The sequence below is a fragment of the Musca autumnalis genome, unplaced genomic scaffold (genome assembly GCF_047663935.1).
Source record: "Musca autumnalis isolate F117 unplaced genomic scaffold, ASM4766393v1 scaffold_5, whole genome shotgun sequence".
Taxonomy (NCBI): domain Eukaryota; kingdom Metazoa; phylum Arthropoda; class Insecta; order Diptera; family Muscidae; genus Musca; species Musca autumnalis.
The window spans coordinates 27738371-27762540 of NW_027412088.1; the positions used below are offsets into that span (position 1 = coordinate 27738371).

At 31.5% G+C, this 24170-nt stretch overlaps 1 protein-coding gene across 6 annotated transcripts in view; it reads right to left on the bottom strand.

The window, feature by feature from the left end:
* The window catches only part of Dgk (diacyl glycerol kinase 1), a 410387-nt gene that overhangs the window by 333088 nt on the left and 53129 nt on the right, over window positions 1–24170 (bottom strand). For all 6 annotated transcript variants that reach the window (XM_073990829.1, XM_073990828.1, XM_073990827.1 and 3 more), the window contains exon 3: window positions 12552–12674. The gene's annotated coding sequence lies outside the window, so the exon portion shown is untranslated. The remainder of the gene's footprint in view (window positions 1–12551; window positions 12675–24170) is intronic.

Genomic DNA, 24170 nt, shown 5'->3' on the forward strand with positions numbered 1-24170 from the left:
TTCAATTTACAAAGTTTGAGCTAAATCGATTTCTCTCTTAAAGGGTTATTTTACACATTAGCCTGTTTAGGTGGTGCCGGTAGGATTTTCTGGACCTTTTTGGGTCATTATCTTAGGAAGTATGGACTTTCCCACGAAAAAAATTACAACGTCGTAACAGGGGCCGCAAGTGCAACCTGCTGCGTCACAAATTAATAAGATCAGAGAGGAGTTGTTAAACTATACTTTTTCCAAATTTTGTGTGGGAGGTACTCAAATGAGTGGACCGATATAGTCCATATTAGAACTCGATCTATGCCTGAAAGTAATATTACCAATAGCAAAGTTTGGCTTAATTCGGTTATTCCCTCCTAGAGTTATCGTGCTAACAATCTTGGCGAAAAATTTTGAACCTTTGTGGGGGAGGTACCGGAAGGAGTGGACCGATATGGTCTATCATCGAATTTAAACTAAGTTTGGACAAAATATTGAAAGACCCAAAATTTTAACCAAATATGTTGATCCGTTCGAGAGCTATCGTGCACTCTAACTACGACACATGGGTTGTTTGCAGTTTTCGTGCTGATTTCTGAGGATATATGGACTTGGTCCTAAAAAAAAATTATATCGTCGTAATGGGGGTAGTGAATACAAGTGGCTGCAACAAAAATCAAAGCGATTCGAGAGCAGGCCTTAAACTGCACTTAAGCCAAATTTTGTGTGGGAGGTACCCGAAAGAGTGAACCAATAGGGTCCATATTGGAACCTCATCTATGTCTAGTAGAAATGTCACGATGTGCAATGTATGGACTAATTCGGTTACTCCCTTCAAGAGTTATCGTGCGGACAATTTTTCCGAACATTTTTGAACTTTTGTGGAGGAGGTACCTGAAGGAGTGTACCGATATGGCCCATCTTCGAACTTAAATCAAATCTGGACAAAATATTTCGATACCCAAAATTTGAACCGAATCGATTGATCGGTTCGAGAGTTATCGTGCGCACCAGCCAGACAGACGGACAGACAGACGGACGGACATTGCTAGATCGACTCAAAATTGTTTGAAACGGATATCGTACAAACATACTTGGGGTCTAAAACCATTATTTCGATGAGGCACATTTTTGGCCGTATCAAAGTGTAAATACCCTCTTTAGCCTTAAGGCTGAGGGTATAATTAATTGCAAATACATTACGAAACATTCATAAAATTCTTATTACCGACAAATTATGACTTACTGACTAGATGGACTATCTTTTGCATTTGGTACTTTGTCGGTATCACAAGGATTTAAAATGAGGTATTTTTATACGACTAAATTTATTTATTTTTAATTAAAAATTTCGTGATAAAAACCAGAAACGATAACTAATTTTTAGGAATTTATTAAAAAAATGCACCCCTATTCTATTTATACCCTACACCACTATGTGGAAAGGGTATTATAAGTTTGTTTTGGGAAAAATTCATGTAACACCGCGAAATATTCGTCGGAGACCCCCAATTTGGTATACCAATCTTCATATTTCGGCGAGATAAAGCGATTTTGAGATGTGTGTCCGTCCGTGTGTCCGTCTGTCCATTATAAATTGTAATCAAACTCCAGGCCGCAATTATGTACCGATCGTCACGAAATTTGGTATGGAGGTCGGTTTCACATCAGAATATATCGCTATTTTAATTGGTGATGATCGTGAAATATTTAGCGGGTGAAATGGACCAAAAACATAATTTTTATCCAATTTTGTAGCTGCTCTGTTGGTCGCAATAATAGTCCGATCGCCTCGAAATTTTAAATATGGTAAGAGTGTATGGCAAATATGAAGCTTGCAATTTAAGATGGCGATCAGATAATATTTAGAGGGTTAAATGGACCAAAACGTTTGTGTGAAAATTAATAAACAGCTTTTATCTTTGTTCCTGAAAGACACATTCCCCACTCGTGAGTTATATTTGGAAGACGATCTCTTGACCTTTCAATTGATGTCAATTATGTTGATGTACGTGATCAGATAACAGAGTAACAGCCTAATATATCAAGTTTTTTGTTTGTAGTGTAATCATAAACCCGCTAGAGGTCGCAATTATAGCTCAATAGTCACGAAATTTTGCACGAGGTAAGAGTTTAGGTTGAAGAAAATGTCTATAATTTTGCATGATGATCTGATATTATTTAGCGGTTGACATAGACCATTACTTTTGTATGACAAATATACAAATTTTATTTTTGGTCCATATTTTCATTCCTGGAGGGCATATACCGGCAAAGTAGCCTACATATGGAAAAATAACTACTGATTTTCCCCTGATGTAAATTGCAATAATGTGTCTGCTAGATAACGCACCTACTGCCTGATACATAATGTGTTTTGTGTAGAGAACCACAATTTCCTCCCATGCTACAAATTGTCTGTATCATGACAGAGAAATTTTCCGTTCAGTTGTCAAATTGAATTTGTATACAAATATTGCAACATCGGGTCGCCTTGCCACCTATTTTATACCTCAGGATTTAGGGTAAAGGGGATACAAACAAAATTCGATCAAAGATGTGTCTCATCGAAATATTGGTTTTAGACCTCAAGTATATTTGGACGGAATTCGTTTCAAACAATTCGGAGTCTGTTTAGCGCTGTCCGTTCATCTGTCTCTCTTAATGTCTAGCTGGCTGGTGCGCACGACAACTCTCGAACCAAATTTTATACAACGTAATATTTTGCCCAAACTTTAAGTTAGAATGTAGGCTATGTCGGTCCACACCTCTCCCAAAAAAGTTCAAAATTGTTTTCAAAAAAGGTTCTTTTTACGGTCCCTATCCGGGGATAAGTCATACTTCCTGACATAATAGTCCAGAAGTTCCAAAAACCTCTGCAGGATCCAACTAAAATTACAAATCTGAAAAAATAATTCTCAAATATTTCCAAAACTCAGAATTTAGCTTACTCAAATTGATTTGGTATAGCCTCATATTACTATACCTACAGATTCCACGTATTTTGAAGCAAACTCGTGTTACAAAATAAATATATTTTTATAGGCTGAAGGTTGCTGACTTATACTTATACTATCTTCTTTGCTGTATAATTGAATATGAATAATTTTGGGATTTATAAATTTGTTTGCAGCAAAATTTTTGAACTTCTATTCATTGTTAGTTATTTCTACCGGTATAACATATATTTTAGATATCACAATATACAAATGCACAATTTTGGACGATAGATCTTCAATAAACTCGCAATTTTCCCAATTATCAAATATACCAACTTGCATGGTATATATGTATTTATTTTAGGTCTATTCCAAAAAGGAACCTGATATTCAAAGACAATTTGAAGATGTAGCAGGAGGGGCTAATCAATGTGAATTTTCCAATTTTCGAATATTATTTAGAAAGTAAAGACAAGGGAGACTTCTCTTATATCAATGGATTCGTATTAAGTTATTGATATGTGACCTAGTTTTTATCGCCGAGTCCGAACGCCGTGTCCTAAGTTGCCACTTGTAGAGGCGTTTTTCATGTCTGAAATACTCAGAAAATATCACCAACATTACTACGGGATATTTTGCCACCGTAGACAATTTGATGGGAATCGAACCCGGACATTCAGCGTGCAAGGCGGTTGCACATAGCTATTTCCTACAGGTTGTGGTGTAGGGTATCACATGGTCGGCCCCGTCCGACTATAGCCTTTGTTACTTGTTTTTAATAAATTTGTTTTGTTCTTTTTTCGAGTTGATACATGAAAGTAACGTGAAATTTAGTTTTAGACTGAAGGTGTTAAAAGAAAAAATATTCTACACAAAATTTCACTCTAAGCCCCATAACAAACTAGATATCTAAGTAAAATACTTTGTTAAGAAAATGACGCTAAAAATTATATATTATAGGTAGAAATTATTTGTTAAACTTTTAGACTCTTAATTAAAATGTATTCCATACTGAGTCAAAATCTAATAAAACACTTCACTTTTTGGGGCTAGTGTCAAAAGAAGAAATATTCCAAATCAAATTTCATAATGAGTTCCTGAACAAAAGAAATGTGTAGCTAAAATATTTAACATCTCCAGAAGCTTTCACTTTTTATATATGATTTAAAACCATATTCTACCGTTTTTATTCACATTTTCGTTATCTAATATCATATCATATCTAATATACGAGTCCTAACATCCATGATTTTGACATGGTCTTAAATACTATAATGATTGCAGCTACTACTGCTCTGATAAAATTGACTGAATTAACACTAGAAACTGACATGCATAATATATAATTTTGTAGCGTAATTTTCTTAATAAAGTATATTACTTAGGTATCTAGTTTGTTCCGGGACTTACAGTGAAATTTTGAGTTAAATATTTTTTCTTTTAACACCTTTCGTCTAGAACTAATTTCAATGTTACTTTCATGCATCAACTCGAAAAAAGAACAAAACAAATTTATTAAAAAATATTTGCCTCCATACCTAAAATGCATGGATTCCAAGGAATCTGATGTCGAATATTTCAAAACCTATAGAAATGGGCGGAACTTGCCACGCCTATTTAGTTTACTTCCCGACGTAAACTTTAAAAACGCCGATACACGTGTCTTCTTTTTTTCGGTTCTCTTTCATAGTCTGGCCGAATTATCTTGTAATGATTTTTTGTGTTGTACAGTGTAATGAGAGATCTCCTTTTTATGGGAGGGCAGGTCTAAGAATTTTCACAGACAAATCAAATGCGATAAATTAATAAAATAAATTAAATCAGAACATTTGTGGAGCTTTTTATTGGGATAGCTGTTGTAATTTTGTTTTTAATTTTAATTATATTAAAATAAATGAATTGTATTGTTTTTATATAGAATATTTTTGTATATTGGTATAATTTTTGTATAGAACAAAGTACAAATTAAGAATATAAAACACTTACAAAGTTCCCCAGAATCTTACGTTCAATTTCCTTTTCATTATTAAAACAATAGATTCGTGTTTGTTGCCTTCACTTATGTATGTACTAGTATGTTGGTTTATAATGAAAACAATAAGCACAAACCGGCAACACTTGTTGCACACAGCATAAGAATTGGAAATTATGTACAGTAGAATCACAATAAATCACACAATGATTATTCGAAAACCCCAAAAAGTCATAACAAATCGAATGTTCTTTGAAAATCTTTTAGTTTTAGTTTTTTTGTATTATTATTTTTATTTTTGATTAAAATGTCCATCACACCCACAAATCAATACGAATTATTGGGGTTTTACTGTATTTTATTTAACACATACCCAAACACATGGAAGTATCTTTGACACTCGTACCCTTAAATTCTTTAGAAAATTTTCCAATGCATTTAAGCACAAAGGTCGAAATGTGAATGTGTCACAAACTTGTGTGTAATTATGGGTGTGTTTGTGTAGCAACATGTTAAAGAACACGTGTTTGACTGTATATGTATATGCAACTTAATCTCCTTGTTGGTGTGAATGAATTTGAATATTGAGAAATTCTGGGAAATTTTCTAAGAACAACATATGGGCGTTGTTTGAAATTACATACATATGTATGTATGTATTTGAAATCCTCTTGGCATGGCATCTGCTGAAGTTGAAACATATTGTACAATGGATGGAGGCCTTTTTAAATGTGAATTATTTATTTATTATAAACTAACCTTATGGCTAAAAAAATATATATGTACAGTCGAAATCGCTTATAACGTCATCGTTCATAAAGTCCCGAATTTCTGCAATTTATACCCCACATTAATAAATATCGCTTATAACGGCATATTGGTTGTAACGTCATCTTTTTGGCAAATATTTTCATTTTGCTATAGATTGAACGACGAAACATACGAAAAAGAAACATTTTTCTCTTCTTTATACCCTCAGCCTTTTGGCTAGAAAGGGTATATACTTCCATTCGGGCAAAATGTGCCACATCGAAATAATCGTTTTAGACTCCACGTATGTGTGGACGAAATGTGCTTCAGACAATTTGGAACCGATTTAGCAATGTCCGTCCGTCTGTCTGGAGCGCACGATAACTCTCGAATGGATTAACCGATTCGATCCAACATTTGGCTATCGCAATATTTTGTCCAAACTTAATTTAAGTTCGAAGATGGTCTACTCCTACAGGTACTTCCCCCACAAAAGTTCAAAATTGTTCGGAAAAATTGTGCGCACGATAACTCTTGATGGGAGTGGCCGATTTGGTCCATACTTTACACATCCTAATATATCTACCAGATATAGATCAGGTTCGAATATGGACTATATTTGTCCACTCCTTCGGGTACCTCCCACACAAAATTTTGGATAAATCCATTTAAAGACCTGCTCTCGAATCACTTTGATTTTTATTGAGAAGAATGCGAAATATAAGTCTATTCTACAACTACTTGGGGGCGTAGAGCACGATGAGGTATAGGGAGAAAAGGAAAAAACGTCTTTTCCGCAGAAAAAAGAAAAATGGAAAAAACGGGTATGTGAAAATATCAAATTGTTCAGGTGTGATGTCTTTGGTACATGTAAAGGTATGGAATGAGCAAAGTTATGGAATGAACCATTTCTCCAAACAGTTGGTATCCAATATTGACGTAGGAGACGAAGGTACCACAGATAAACGCGGATATTTTAAAGAATATTTTTTCATCCACCATCAGAACAATAAACATGGATTTTTTGAAGAATATTTTTCACCCACCATCAGATTAACAAACGTGGATTTTTAAAGAATATTTTTTTAACCACCATCAGACCAATAAACGTGGATTTTTTGAAGAATATTTTTTCAACCACCATCAGACCAATAAACGCGGATTTTTTTAATGAATATTTTTTCACCCACCATCAGACCAATAAACATGGATTTTTTAAAGAAACATTTTTTCACCCACCATCGGACCAATAAAGGTGGATTTTTTAAAGAACATTTGTTCACCCACCATCAGACCAATAAACTTGGATTTTTAAAAGAATATTTTTTCACCCACCATCAGACCAGTAAACGTGGATTTTTTAAAGAATATTTTTTTACCCACCATCAAACCAATAAACGTGGATTTTGTAAAAAATATTTTTTTCACCCACCATCAGACCAATAAACGTGGATTTTTTAAAGAATATTTTTCAACCACCATCAGATCAGTAAACGTGAATTGTTTAAAGAATATTTTTTCACCCACCATCAGACCAATAAACGTGGATTTTTTAAAGAATATTTTTTCACCCACCATCAGACTATTAAACGTGGATTTTTCACCCACCGTCAGATCATTAAACGTGGATTTTTTAAAGAATATTTTTTCACCCACCATCAGAACAAAAACGTGGATTTTTCACCCACCATCAGACCAATAAACGTGGATTTTTTAAAGAATATTTTTTCACCCACCATCAGACCAATAAAAGTGGATTTTTCACCCACCGTCAGACCATTGAACGTGGATTTTGTAAAAAATTTTTGTTCACCCACCATCAGACTATTAAACGTGGATTTTTCACCCACCGTCAGACCATTAAACGGGGATTTTTTAAAGAATATTTGTTCACCCACCATCAGAACAAAAACGTGGATTTTTCACTCACCATCAGACCAATAAACGTGGATTTTTTAAAGAATATTTTTTCACCACCATCAGACCAATAAACGTGGATTTTTCACCCACCGTCAGACCATTAAACGTGGATTTTTTAAAGAAAAATTTTTTCACCACCATCAGAATATGGCATTGAGTGTATACCGCCCGGCCAAGATGAGGTAAAGACAGCAATAACCCGACTCGAGAATAATAAGACAGCAGGAGGCGAAGGCTTTATAGACGAACTTTTAAGAAGAACTTTTACAAGAAAGGAGATAAGCCCATGATCATCGAAATAATTGGGTCATCGCATTGCGGCAATTATACAGCAACCTTCGTCAGCCCCTTACTTTCAAAGGTATCCCAAGGCAGGTGTCTGAATTTGGTGTTCCGCAAATTTGAATCAGTTGCTTGATTATGCTGATGACATGGACACCATGGGTCGATCAGTAAAAGATATATCTGATACCTTTAAGAAGGTGCAAAGGGAATCTGCTAAGTGGGTCTGGCGTAAAAGATCTAGTTGATGGTACACCTGTAGAAATTTCTTCGTATAATTTTGAGGTTGTTAAAGACGTCGTCTACCGCCAAAAACAAAACATCCTACATCAATTGTGAAATAAGAACAAAAATAGTATTGGTTAAGCCACAACTCGACAAACAAAAATAACACTTTACAAAACACTGATACTTCCCTGGACATTGCATGGTTCTGAACAGGGTTTAAAATGCTAACGCCATATCAGCAAAAGCACCGTATATTTGCAGCTTTGCCTGCTAAAATTTCTTCGAAATATGTTTAGAAACAATGAACAGCGGCAATATGTAGCATCAAATTTCACAAAAATATTGCTAGCGATCCTGATGCTATTTGATATTGTTGCTATAATAAAAAAGGATTGGACGCGCATACACATATTTTGCAGCACACATGATCACCACGTATTAGAAAAGGGAATAAGCAACAAAGTTTCAACGGCTTAGCCAGGTTTTCACAAACATTGTTTTTTAAATCAGATCGTGGATTTTTTAAAAAATATTTTCTTCAATAATATCGAATTTTTTTTAAATATTTTTTCAATAATCGTGGATTTTTTTTTAATATTTTTCAATAATGTTGGATTTTTTAAACTATTTTTTCAATAATCTTGGATTTTTTAAAAAATATTTTTTCAATAATCGTGGATATTTTTTTAAATATTTTTTCAATAATGGGTGATTTTTTTTAAAATATTTTTTCAATAATCGTGAATTTTTTAAAAAATATTTTTTCAATAATCGTGGATTTTTTAAAAAATATTTTTTCAATAATCGTGGATTTTTTAAAAAATATTTTTTTAATAATCGTGGATTTTTTAAAAAATATTTTTTCAATAATCGTGGATTTTTTAAAAAATATTTTTTCAATAATCGTGGATTTTTTAAAAAATATTTTTTCAATAATCGTGGATTTTTTAAAAAATATTTTTTCAATAATCGTGGATTTTTTAAAAAATATTTTTTCAATAATCGTGGATTTTTTAAAAAATACTTTTTCAATAATCGTGGATTTTTTAAAAAATATTTTTTCAATAATCGTGGATTTTTTAAAAAAATATTTTTTCAATAATCGTGGATTTTTTAAAAAAAATATTTTTTCAATAATCGTGGATTTTTTTAAAAATATTTTTTCAATAATCGTGGATTTTTTTAAAAATATTTTTTCAATAATCGTGGATTTTTTTAAAAATATTTTTTCAATAATCGTGGATTTTTTTAAAAATATTTTTTCAATAATCGTGGATTTTTTAAAAAATATTTTTTCAATGATCGTGGATTTAAATTTTTTAAATTTTCGTTGCGATGTCATAAGAATGATCGACGATAAATACGCAATAAATACGGGCAGCTTGCCGCTGCGAGCAGAATTGGATGGCCAAGTAAGTGGAAGATGAAATCGAAAAGCACGATATTCCAAATTGGAAAATCAAAGCAAAAAATAGAAAGGGATGGAAATATTTTTTTTTTTAGTTCGGCTTATAGGACAATTGTTCTATAGAGGGCCAACTAAGTAACTAAGTAATCGGAAACTGTAGTTATTTTTACAGTGTTTTATTTAACTTGTTGGTAACTCATTTTTAACACAGTTTCAATTGACCAATCGCACTAAAACTTTGCACACTTTTCTTGGGTGACATTACATGAATATAAAATCAAAACCAATATTGGTCCATTTTTACAGTTTTTTTATTTAACTTGTTTCATTTATCTTCCTTTTCAAATCTGGTAACTCATTTTTTGACACAGTTGCAGTTTACCAATCGAACTAAAATTTTGCCCACTTTTCAGATTTGGATGACAATACATGAATATGAAACCAAATCCAATATGGGTCCATTTTCACCTACAGCCCCTCATATAACTATACCATCCGATTTCAGGTATTTTGAGGATTTTGTCTTCATTTTTAGACCGAATTGGCTGTAACTTGCCATTTGGACTTCCCAATGGTCCAGGAATTTCTCCATTAAAAATTGTGGACATAGGTCAAGGTTTAGTATAGCCCCAATATAGCGGTAGCACCCAATTTAATTCAAATCTGGTAACTCAATTTTAACACACTTGCAGTTGACCAATCGAACTGAAACTGTGCACACTTTTCAGATATGGATGACAATACATGAATATGAAACAAAATCCAATATGGGTCCATTTTTATACCCCCAACATTTATGCTAACGAGGGTATATACACTTTCATACGGGCAAAATGTGCCTCATCGAAATAATGGTTATAGACCCCAAGTATGTTTGGACGAAATGTGTTTCAGACAATTTGGAGTTGATTTAGCCATGTCCGTCCGTCCACGATAACTCTCGAACGGATCAACCGATTCGGTCCAAAATTTGGTTTCATAATATTTTGTCCAAACTTAGCTTAAGTTCGAAGATGGGTTATATCGGTCCACTCCTTCCGGTACCTCACCCACAAAAGTTCGAAAATTTTCGAAAAAGTTGTGAGCACGATAACTTGTGAAGGAAGGAAACGATTTGGCCCATACTTTGCACATTGTGGAATTTTTACCAGACTTAGATGAGGTTCCAATACGGACTCAATCGGTCCACTTCTTCGGGTACCTCTCACACAAAATTTCAGTTCAGTTTAGGATCTGCTCTCGAATAGCTTTGATTTTTGCTGTAGCAAATTGTGTTCACTGGCCTTCATACAACGGTACAAGTTTCATCAAGTACATACTTCTTGAGAAAATAGCCGGATCTGCCACGTTAACTCTTGATGGGAGTAACCGATTTGGTCCATACTTTACACATCCTAATATATCTACCAGATATAGACCAGGTTCGAATATGGACTATATTTGTCCACTCCTTCGGGTACCTCCCACACAAAATTTTGGATAAATTCACTTTAAGACCCGCTCTCGAATAACTTTGATTTTTGTTAAAGCAACTTGGGTTGGCTGCCTCAATTACGACAGTAAAAGTTTTTTCAGGGGCAAGCCCTTACTTCTTGAGAAAACAGCCCAAAAGTTTAAAAAAAAACCTATACCACAATATGTAGTGGCTGGAGAGCTCGAACCGAATACTTCGTTCGTCCACACTTTGGATATCGTAATATTTCTTCGAATATTAGATGAGATTCGAATGTGATGCTTATAGGTCAAAAGTTCGAAAATATCCGCCCAAATGGTACGCGCGATATCCCATAGACCTAGCAACCGATTTGGTCCAATCTTTGGATATCTAAATATTGTCGAAACTCAATTCATTTTCAAATTTGGCCCCTATCTGTCCAATCCTTGGGGTACCACCAACACAAATGTTCAAAATTTTTGTTTTGTTAACGGTTTGTTCGAGGATCCTCTGGATATTTTTACCGAAGTGGTCCTGTTTACATCGACATTATGTTTTTCGAAGGATAGTATGGTAAAAAAGCCCTATCTATCGATGTCTCCGCAAATTTTTGAGCTTTAATCCTATCCATATTTTTGTCGGTTCATACGCCCAAAATTTTGAAAACCTTAATACATAAGTTTTTTTTGGGAAATAATGTTTCAATCCACACAGGCTGAGGGTATCACTGTCGGCAATATACTTTTTTACTTACTGATACATTTTTACTTGCTTCCTCTAGCCCCCATATAGAGGTACCACCCGATTTAAGTTTTTTGAGGATTTTTTCTTGATTTTTAGTCCGGATTGGCAGTAAGTTGGCATTTCGAGTTCCCAATTGTACAGAAACTTCCCCACCAAAAATTGTGTACATGGGTCAGATTTTGGTGTAGCCCCCATAAAACGATACAACCCGATTTCAGTCAATTTAAAGTTTTTATCTACAGTTTCGACCTAAATTGACAGTAATTTGGTTATGGACTTCTCAGTGATCAAAAAGTTTATTTACTAAAAAGTTAAAATTAAAAAATTAAGTTTCAGTGTTTTATTTATAAGTACACTTAAAACTAGAAAATAATTTGTCGCTTAGTCTCAATAAGTATATTCTTCCACATAATGGAATCTCTCAAATAAAACGCTTGCATTTAAATTAAAAATGGTGGAAAAATAAAAAGGCAAGCGTTTTATTTGAGAGATTGTTAAAGGTAAATGGAGAGAAAAATAGCGTTTTTAGATTTTCAGCACGTACTTCTATTATTTATTATTGCGAAAAAGGAAATTTTGTAAGCTTTTGAATTTGAAATTGTTTAAAAATAGATTAAAATTTTTTCAGGGTTTTAACCTTTTGGTTTTTTATAAGATTTCGTATTTCTTAACTTTGAAACCACAGTGCGTATTATTGTTATGATGATATTTCTAATTATTAACAATTATACGCACCGGGGTTTGCGAAGTTAACCAAACGGACTCCACCAAACGGAATTAGTGCATCCGAATCACTAAATTATTATGTTGTTAATATTTTATTTAACATTATTTATATTTGCTCTGAACTAATTTACTAAAAATAAGTTTAAGTGAAACTTATTTCTCTCATTAACTTACCTGTTGTAATTTAATTTCTTATCAGTTTGTAGAATAGTATGGTGGGGAAAACTTTGTTGCAAGTTTTCTATAGCCTCCTGTGTGCACGAAATTTTGTTTAAGTGGTTTACATTTATTGCAATTCTGTAAATATAAGAACAAAATTTTAAATTAATAAAAAATGTTATGTACGTGTTATTAATTAAAATCATTAAAATTCATAAATTGACAATTTTTTATTTGTTTGCATGGAAAATCCATATGGAAATCTGATTCCACATATTTATCATCCTAAATACTTGCCATAGAACCCATTAAAATTTCTCTTTCTTGAAATTATGCAACCAACTATATACTCGTACACACCGCACAGAGTTATCTTTTGTAAAGTTTCTCAATAATAATTTATTCAAACTTTCTTCTACATTCTTAACGGTTTTTGTTTTGTTCCAAACAAAAACAAAAATACAGAATATTTTGACTTTTATTTAAATTTGTTTGTTTAGCGTTGTTTTGTTTGTAACTGAACAAAGTTAAAAGTAACAAAACAGATCTAATTAAAAAATATTTCTCATTTACAAACACAAATAGTTCTTATCTTTCTTTCTTTTTAAGTAAACTTTTCATGAAATGAAAAAAGTCAAAAGTGAAGACCCCCAAACAAAAACGGAGCAAAAAACCCAAGAATAGTACTAACATTTTGTGGCATTGTTTTCACTCAACAAAAGACGATGCTAGCTGAATGACTGACACTGAATGCAGGAACAAACGACAAGTTAACAATGAATTCAAGACACTGAACGAAAAAAAAACATGGATGTTGTTATAACCCCTTTTCTAGAGTTCAGAACAAAAAAGGCAAAACCTGATATGGGTTACCCACCAACATAATAAGCATCATTTCGTTTCCTATTTTTATGTTCTTGCGAAAATCTTTATAGCCAGTTTTTGTGGCATCATATGAAACTTAAACTAACGTCCTTACACAGGAAAACAAGCTTATGAAAAACTTATTCAATGAAAGATATACGCACATCTACTTTGTAAAGTTCTTGTTCATCCCCATACTCTGCGAAGGATCAACGTTGCATAATCTGTGCGTTACATGGAGTTTCTGTGCAGAGTTTGAAGGGGTTAAATTTATAACTTTATGCCAGACATTTGCCACAAAATAAACCGCAAAAGTTATGTTCTGTTATAATTTAAATTGGCAATTATTGATAAAGTTTTATAGCTTTAAAGGGATAACTGCAAGGGGGAGAATTACGCAAAACCAGAAACACATTATCCTAACGACGAGAACAAAAATGTTCTCGTATACAGAAGATAACAAGGAATTCAAATAGAAGACCACAAGGTCTCCTTATAGAAGACCAAAAGGCCTTCCAATAGAAGATCACAGGGTCTTCATATTAACGATCACAACATCTATATAGAATACTGCAAGGCCTTCTCAAAGAAGACCAAAGTCTTCTCAAAGAAGACTTCAAGGTATTCTCATGGAAGACCACAAGGCTTTCTTATAGAGGGCCACGAGGTCTTCCTATATAAGACCCCAAGACCACAAGGTCTTCTTAGAGAACACTACAAGGTCTTCTTATAGAAGCCCACAAGGTTTTCTTATAGAAGCCCACAAGGTCTTCTTATAGAAGACCACAAGGTTTTCTTATAGAAGACCACAAGGTCTTCTTATAGAGGACCACAAGGTTTTCTTATAGAAGACCACAAGGTCTTCTTATAGAAGACCACAAGGATTCCTTATAGAAGACCACAAGGTTTTCTTATAGAAGACCACAAGGTCTTCATATAGAAGACCACAAGGTCTTTTTATAGAAGACAACAAGACCTTCTTATAGAAGACCACAAGGTTTCCTTATAGAAGACCACAAGGTTTTCTTATAGAAGACCACAAGGTTTTCTTATAGAAGACCACAAGGTCTTCTTATAGTAGACCACAAGGTCTTCTTATAGAAGACCACAAGATCTTCTTATAGAAGACCACAAGATCTTCTTATAGAAGACCATAAGGTCTTCTTATAGAAGAACACAAGGTCTTCTTATATAAGACCACAAGGTCTTCTTATAGAAGAACACAAGGTCTTCTTATAGAAGACCACTAGATTCTTCTTATAAAAGACCACAAGGTCTTCTTATAGAAAACCACAAACTCTTCTTATAGAAAACCACAAACTCTTCTTATAGAAGACCACTAGGTCTTCTTATAGAAGACCACAGGGTCTTCTTATAGAAGACCACAAGGTCTTTTCACAGAAGACCACAAGGTCTTCTCATAGAAGACCACAAGGTCTTCTCATAGAAGACCACAAGGTCTTCTTATAGAAGACCACAAGGTCTTCTCATAGAAGACCACAAGGTCTTCTTATAGAAGACCACAAGGTCTTCTTATAGAAGACCACAAGGTCTTCTTATTAAAAAAGACCACAAGGTCTTGTTATAGAAGACCACAAGGTCTTCTTATAGAAGAACACAAGGTCTTCGTATAGAAGACCACAAGGTCTTCTTTTAGAAGACCACAAGGTCTTCTTTTAGAAGACCACAAGGTCTTCTTTTAGAAGACCACAAGGTCTTTTTATAGAAGGCAACAAGGCCTTTTTATAGAAGACCACAAGGTCTTCTTATAGAGGACCACATGGTCTTCTTATAAAGGACCACATGGTCTTCTTGTAGAAGACCACAAGGTCTTCTTATAGAAGATCACAAGGTCTTCTTATAGAAAACCACAAGGTCTTCTTATAGAAGACCACAAGGTCTTCTTATAGAAAACCACAAGGCTTTCTTATAGAAGAACACAAGTTCTTTTTATAGAAGACCACAAGGTCTTTTTATAGAAGACCACAAGGTCTTCTTATAGAAAACCACAAGGTCTTCTTATAGAAGACCACAATGTCTTCTTATAGAAAACCACAAGGTCTTCGTAGAGAAGACCACAAGGTCTTCGTAGAGAAGACCACAAGGTCTTCTTATAGAAAACCACAAGGTCTTCTTATAGAAAACGACAAGGTCTTCTTATAGAAAACCACAAGGTCTTCTTATAGAAGACCACAAGGTCTTCTTATAGAAAACCACAAGGTCTTCTTATAAAGGACCACATGGTCTTCTTATAAAGGACCACATGGTCTTCTTGTAGAAGACCACAAGGTCTTCTTATAGAAGACCACAATGTCTTCTTATAGAAAACCACAAGGTCTTCTTATAGAAGACCACAATGTCTTCTTATAGAAAACCACAAGGTCTTCGTAGAGAAGACCACAAGGTCTTCTTATAGAAAACCACAAGGTCTTCTTATAGAAGACCACAAGGTCTTCTCACAGAAGACCACAAGGTCTTCTCATAGAAGACCACAAGTTCTTCTTATTAAAAAAGAAGACCCTAGAAGACCACAAGGTCTTCTTATAGAAAACGACAAGGTCTTCTTATAGAAAACCACAAGGTCTTCTTATAGAAGACCACAAGGTTTTCTTATAGAAGACCAAAAGGTCTTCTTATAGAAGACCAAAAGGTCTTTTTAAGAAGACCAAAAGGTCATCTTATAGAAGACCACAAGGTCTTCTTATAGAAGACCACAAGGTCTTCTTATAGAAGACCAAAAGGTCCTCTTATAGAAGACCACAAGGTCTTCTTATAGAAGACCAAAAGGTCCTCTTATAGAAGACCACAAGGTCCTCCTATAGAAGACCAAAAGGTCTTCTTATTGAAGACCACAAGGTCTTCTTATAGAAGACACACAAGTTCTTCTTATAGAACACCACAAGGTCTTCTTTTAGAAGACCACAAGGTCTTCTTATAGAAGACCACAAGGTCTTCTTATAGAAGACACACAAGTTCTTCTTATAGAAGACCACAAGGTCTTCTTTTAGAAGACCACAAGGTCTTCTTTTAGAAGACCACAAGGTCTTCTTATAGAAGACCACAAGGTCTTCTTATAGAAGACCACAAGGTCTTCTTATAGAAGACCACAAGGTCATCTTATAGAAGACCACAAGGTCTTCTTATAGAAGACCACAAGGTCTTCTTATAGAAGACCACAAGGTCTTCTTGTAGAAGACCACAAGGTCTTCTTGTAGAAGACCACAAGATCTTCTTGTAGAAGACCACAAGATCTTCTTATAGAAGACCACAACATCTTCTTATAGAAGACCACAAGATCTTCTTATAGAAGAACACAAGGTCTTCTTATAGAAGACCACAAGGTCTTCTTATAGAAGACCACAAGATCTTCTTATAGAAGACCACAAGATCTTCTTATAGAAGACCACAAGATCTTCTTATAGAAGACCACAAGGTCTTCTTATACAAGACCACAAGATCTTCTTATAGAAGAACACAAGGTCTTCTTATAGAAGACCACAAGGTCTTCTTATAGAAGACCACAAGATCTTCTTATAGAAGACCACAAGGCCTTCTTAGGGAACACTACAAGGTCTGCTTTTAGAAGACCACAAAGTATTCTTATAGAAGACCACAAAGTCTTCTTATAGAAGACCACAAAGTCTTCCTAGAGAACACTACAAAGTCTTCTTATAGAAGACCACACGGTCTTCTTGTAGAAGACCACAAGGTCTTCTTGTAGAAGACCACAAGGTCTTCTTATAGAAGACCACAAGGTCTTCTTATAGAAGACCACAAATCTTCTTATAGAAGACCACAAATCTTCTTATAGAGGACCACAAGGTCTTCTTGTAGAAGACCACAAGGCTTTCTTATAGAAAACCACAAGGTCTTCTTATAGAAGACCACAAATCTTCTTATAGAAGACCACAAAGTCTTCTTATAGAAAACCACAAGGTCTTCTTATAGAAGACCACAAAGTCTTCTTATAGAAGACCACAAAGTCTTCTTAGAGAACACTACAAGGTCTTCTTATAGAAGACCACACGGTCTTCTTGTAGAAGACCACAAGGTCTTCTTGTAGAAGACCACAAGGTCTTCTTATAGAAGACCACAAGGTCTTCATATAGAAGACCACAAATCTTCTTATAGAAGACCACAAATCTTCTTATAGAGGACCACAAGGTCTTCTTGTAGAAGACCACAAGGCTTTCTTATAGAAAACCACAAGGTCTTCTTATAGAAGACCACAAATATTCTTATGGAAGACCACAAGGTCTTCTTGTAGAAGACCACAAGATCTTCTTATAGAAGACCACAACATCTTCTTATAGAAGACCACAAGATCTTCTTATAGAAGAACACAAGAAGACCTTGTGGTCCTCTATAAGAAGATTTGTGGTCTTCTATAAGACCACAAGGTCTTCTTATAGAAGACAACAAGGTCTTCGTATAGAAGACCACAAGGTCTTCTTATAGAAGACCACAAGGTCTTCTTATAGAAGACCACAAGGTCTTCTTATAGAAGACCACAAGGTCTTCTTATAGAAGATCACAAGGTCTTCTTATAGAAGACAGCAAGGCCTTCTTATAGACGACCGCAAGGTCCTTTTATAGAATACCACAAGGTCTTCTGAGAGAATGCTACAAAGTCTTCGTAGAGAACACTACAAGGTCTTCTTTTAGAAGACCCCAGGGTCTTTTTATAAAAGAACACAATGTCTTCTCATAGAAGACTACAAGGTCTACATATAGAATACCACAAGGTCTTCTTATAGAAGTCCACAATGTCTTCGTAGAGAAGACCTTAAAATCTTAGAAGAGAAGACCTCAAGGTCTTAGTAGAGAAGAAATCAAGGTCTTCGTATAGAAGAAGAGCAAAATGACTTCCTTGAGCAGACTACGTGGTCTTAATAGAAAAAAACCACAAGGTCTTCTTATAGAAATCCATATATTCATCTGATAGAAGAGATGATGTCTTCAAGGAAGGGCAATAATATACCTACTGGCCTTTTCGTAAAAACGACCTTAAACATGCCAACTGCATTAGTTCGCCCATTGCAGTTTCATGCAGATTGACTTTGTCGTCCTTTGAGATTAAGTTGTGTGACAAACAAAGAGCTGTGCGAGCAATAACTTTCAATTAACTGAAACAATAAAATCGCTTAGTGAAACGAACTGATGCTGTTGTCTTTAAGCGTTTTGTACCCGGTCAAAGTGGAACAACAACTCTTATGGTAAACAAGTTGTTGTTGTTGTTTGGCTGACAGACTGACTGGCATTGTCGTTTGCTATTATTATTGTTCGTGTCAATCAAAGCTCTCACATCATGTACAAAGTGAATGAATGACTAAATGAATGAATGAATGAAAGTGCAGATGATTGTCATTACACACACAGACACACATTTACATTCATTGCAGTTCTTTTGGTACCAGCCGTTAAGAGAACAAATGCACACCGTATGCACTGACAATATTATGTTGTTGCCGTTCTTCTTCTTCATCTCATTGTGTATCAAACATGGGTGTCGAAGTCATGCAACTTGTTGATGCTTCCCAGCAAGCATTTTTTATCGCCCATTACCCGAAGCAGTCACTCCCAGGCGATAGAAATACACATCCGCGATCTCGCATTCTAATTGAAGTAGGCACACCGTTCGGGAAGAAATGAACCACGTCCGCGACACTACTTGTGAATGCCGCTTTCGAGACTTCCTAGAAGTACTTTTAGCGATAAAATTGGTTGTGACGAAAAAAAAAACATTTTTTTCGTTTTTCATTTTATCTGTTGTTATTCTTTTAATTTTTATTTTTTTACTATTCTAATTAATGTTCCAAATTACAAACGTTTTTAAAGAACTATCCTTAAATGAAATTAATTTTTGTACTTTTAAAAATGTTATGTTGCCTGGCCTGGGAATCAAACCCATGACCTTAAGAATGCAAAGCGAACATGCTTACCACTGCACCACCGTACCTTATAAACACCAGATAGACTAAAGTCTTATATTAGTTTGAGGTTGTACCCGCCTCAAATGAACGTAAACAATCGAAGTGTCTGCATTGACCAGAGAAAGTGTCTGCCCATGCGATAGTCGTAAGTAGTAGCATTGTTAGTGTAAAAAAGCAATAATAGAATTTCGATCTCCTTTTCTGACACTAGGTAGTTATTCAAGAAGTTCAAAAAGGGACAGCAATGCAATTGTTATTGTAAAATGATAAAGGATCGCTATTTTCTAGAATAGAAGTTCAGAATGCGATTACTTCTGATAGAGGAAGTGACTCACTCACTCCCAATTGCTGGCTGGGTTAACAGCAGTTTCAGAATTTTACAACAAGGTGAATGTGTGTGTATGTCTGTATGTATGTAGATCTGTGTATTTGTGTCAACCGTTAAGTGCCGACAGACTACTGTGTGTCTGATAAAATTGAACAAATGTTTTGTGTCACTTCCATGCATTCATTTGAATTATGTGTAGCGAGGAGAAAAAGTGAAAACAACAACAGCAACAGCAACATGAGAATTACAACCGTTTTTGCATATAAATCGAGGCAGCACAACGAAAGCAAAACACTTATGGGTTTTTATTTAAAATATGAAATTATTATCTGAAGTTGTAAACGAGTTCATATTTTTGCATAAGGATGCAACGGAGTTTGTAACTGATGGTTGTTGGTTACATTTGTACTGGGACAGTGGGCCACTTATTCAAATACGTCTCTTAAAGTTACAAAAAAACTAGGCCAAAATGATTTTGTTAAAAACTACAAGTCTAAACATGAATGGGTTTAGTTTTATATTTTACTGTAAAAAGAAGGTTTTACTGTTAGTATTCGCTTAAGTGGATGTTAAAAAAACACGTTTGCACTGAGCATTTTGTGGTAATGACTGACATGTCAAGCAATTATATACATTTGTTCAAATAATAATCAAATAAATAAATAATATAAAATATAAAATATAAAATATAAAATATAAAATATAAAATATAAAATATAAAATATAAAATATAAAATATAAAATATAAAATATAAAATATAAAATATAAAATATAAAATATAAAATATAAAATATAAAATATAAAATATAAAATATAAAATATAAAATATAAAATATAAAATATAAAATATAAAATATAAAATATAAAATATAAAATATAAAATATAAAATATAAAATATAAAATATAAAATATAAAATATAAAATATAAAATATAAAATATAAAATATAAAATATAAAATATAAAATATAAAATATAAAATATAAAATATAAAATATAAAATATAAAATATAAAATATAAAATATAAAATATAAAATATAAAATATAAAATATAAAATATAAAATATAAAATATAAAATATAAAATATAAAATATAAAATATAAAATATAAAATATAAAATATAAAATATAAAATATAAAATATAAAATATAAAATATAAAATATAAAATATAAAATATAAAATATAAAATATAAAATATAAAATATAAAATATAAAATATAAAATATAAAATATAAAATATAAAATATAAAATATAAAATATAAAATATAAAATATAAAATATAAAATATAAAATATAAAATATAAAATATAAAATATAAAATATAAAATATAAAATATAAAATATAAAATATAAAATATAAAATATAAAATATAAAATATAAAATATAAAATATAAAATATAAAATATAAAATATAAAATATAAAATATAAAATATAAAATATAAAATATAAAATATAAAATATAAAATATAAAATATAAAATATAAAATATAAAATATAAAATATAAAATATAAAATATAAAATATAAAATATAAAATATAAAATATAAAATATAAAATATAAAATATAAAATATAAAATATAAAATATAAAATATAAAATATAAAATATAAAATATAAAATATAAAATATAAAATATAAAATATAAAATATAAAATATAAAATATAAAATATAAAATATAAAATATAAAATATAAAATATAAAATATAAAATATAAAATATAAAATATAAAATATAAAATATAAAATATAAAATATAAAATATAAAATATAAAATATAAAATATAAAATATAAAATATAAAATATAAAATATAAAATATAAAATATAAAATATAAAATATAAAATATAAAATATAAAATATAAAATATAAAATATAAAATATAAAATATAAAATATAAAATATAAAATATAAAATATAAAATATAAAATATAAAATATAAAATATAAAATATAAAATATAAAATATAAAATATAAAATATAAAATATAAAATATAAAATATAAAATATAAAATATAAAATATAAAATATAAAATATAAAATATAAAATATAAAATATAAAATATAAAATATAAAATATAAAATATAAAATATAAAATATAAAATATAAAATATAAAATATAAAATATAAAATATAAAATATAAAATATAAAATATAAAATATAAAATATAAAATATAAAATATAAAATATAAAATATAAAATATAAAATATAAAATATAAAATATAAAATATAAAATATAAAATATAAAATATAAAATATAAAATATAAAATATAAAATATAAAATATAAAATATAAAATATAAAATATAAAATATAAAATATAAAATATAAAATATAAAATATAAAATATAAAATATAAAATATAAAATATAAAATATAAAATATAAAATATAAAATATAAAATATAAAATATAAAATATAAAATATAAAATATAAAATATAAAATATAAAATATAAAATATAAAATATAAAATATAAAATATAAAATATAAAATATAAAATATAAAATATAAAATATAAAATATAAAATATAAAATATAAAATATAAAATATAAAATATAAAATATAAAATATAAAATATAAAATATAAAATATAAAATATAAAATATAAAATATAAAATATAAAATATAAAATATAAAATATAAAATATAAAATATAAAATATAAAATAAAAAATATGAAAGTAAAATATCCATCACCTTGGTAACGATCATAGTACGATACTAACATGTCGGTATGCAGGAAACTAATGAGTGAATTTTTGGGATTTATTCTCTAATCCCTTTATTTACACATACATATACAAGCATATGTAATTTAGACTACTTTTTAAATCGCCTACTTTGTGACTAATTACGAATTACACACGCAAATACACTTATGTATGTATGTATATTCTCCAATCTCTTGTGTGCACACTAAAATCTCGAAACGGAAATTATTCATTTCCATTCAAAATCAAAACACAACGTTTTATGACTATATTAATAAGTTTGTGTGAATGTATGTGTGTCATTCGCATGAAATAATTTTATCAATTTATTTGTACAGACCGATTCACGCATTGCCATTAGTTTGTTGTTAGTCAGCCAGTCAGTCGGCGCTTGCTTTTTGTTCCACAACCAATTCAAAATGTATTTTGAAATGCATTTATTTTTATGACGTCAAAATTGGCATTAAGCTGTGGGAGCTTTAGTGTTTGTAAAATATCTACGAATGGGTAGCCAATCAAATGGGTATTTATACAGCTGTTTGTTCTGAGAGGGAAGGATGGATTTTCGGAATAGTGTAGTTAAGAAATAAATGAGTAATTTATTTATTGTTACAATGTGGATTTGTGATGGGACTTCTAATGTGAGATATATTTGGAGGAATTAAATTTATTTCGCAAGTAGTGGCAATAATTTTTTAAAGCACTTTTTCTTGTTAAAATATTTGCATGTTTTTATGAATTTTGATTTGTTGCCAGACATGGAGAAATTGGTTTGATTTATAACAATCACATGTTTGTAAGTAAGAGTATCTGTTTAGATGTGATTATGTACACCTATTTCATTTATAATTTGGGAGATATAGCAATTAAAGCAGGTACTTGCCAAATGATTTGTATTTCTGTAAAAATTGTGTTAACTCTGACTCAACTATAATCGGGAAGCTCATCTCAAAATAATAAGTTGATTTATTTCATATGCTTTTAAAGCTTATTTGCTACATTGAAGTGTACTTATACAATATTTCTTTTTTTAAACTTCCCATACTTCATTACCCAAGCGTTTTAAATATATTCAAACTTTTATCCATTACTGTTGCGATGCATGCCTGGTCAACACGTGAGGCTATTTAGGCTTTTGCCAGAATATAACAACAACAACAAATTGTTTATCAGGAAAACGTAATCAGCAAGAGAGACACTCAGCAAAAAAACTAAAAATAATCGAATGGTCCCTCAGCACCCCCCTTTCTGCTAACTACCCTCTCCCACCTTCGCAGAAATCAAAAACAAAATGTGGCACAATATTGTTACTGGAGATGCGAGTGTGTATGAGTGTGCGTAATGATAGGATCATTACATAATAATAATCACATAAACAATCGGAAAATCAGCAACGTCAAATACAACAGCAACAACAACATAAATTGCAATCAGTATCATTATCAGCAATTTAAAGATAAATACGTACATTTTCTAGATGATGGCTATCGTGTGTGGGAATAGATTTCTATATCAACCTCTGACAACAAAAGAGATATACACCAGCCGCCGACAAAGACGATATGGAATAAACATTGAAATATGTATATACACATGAGCATATATGTTAATGTTCCATGGTATAAAGAGTTTGCTAAATTTTGTTCTACAAGATTTTTTACATATATGACCTTGAAGCAGGCGAACGAAGGTAAGTTATTTCATAACTTTAGTTCACTAAAGGATAAATGACCCCTAAGACGATTTAGTTCGTAGAAGGCTATAGCAGGGCGAGGCTAAAAAAGGTTCCG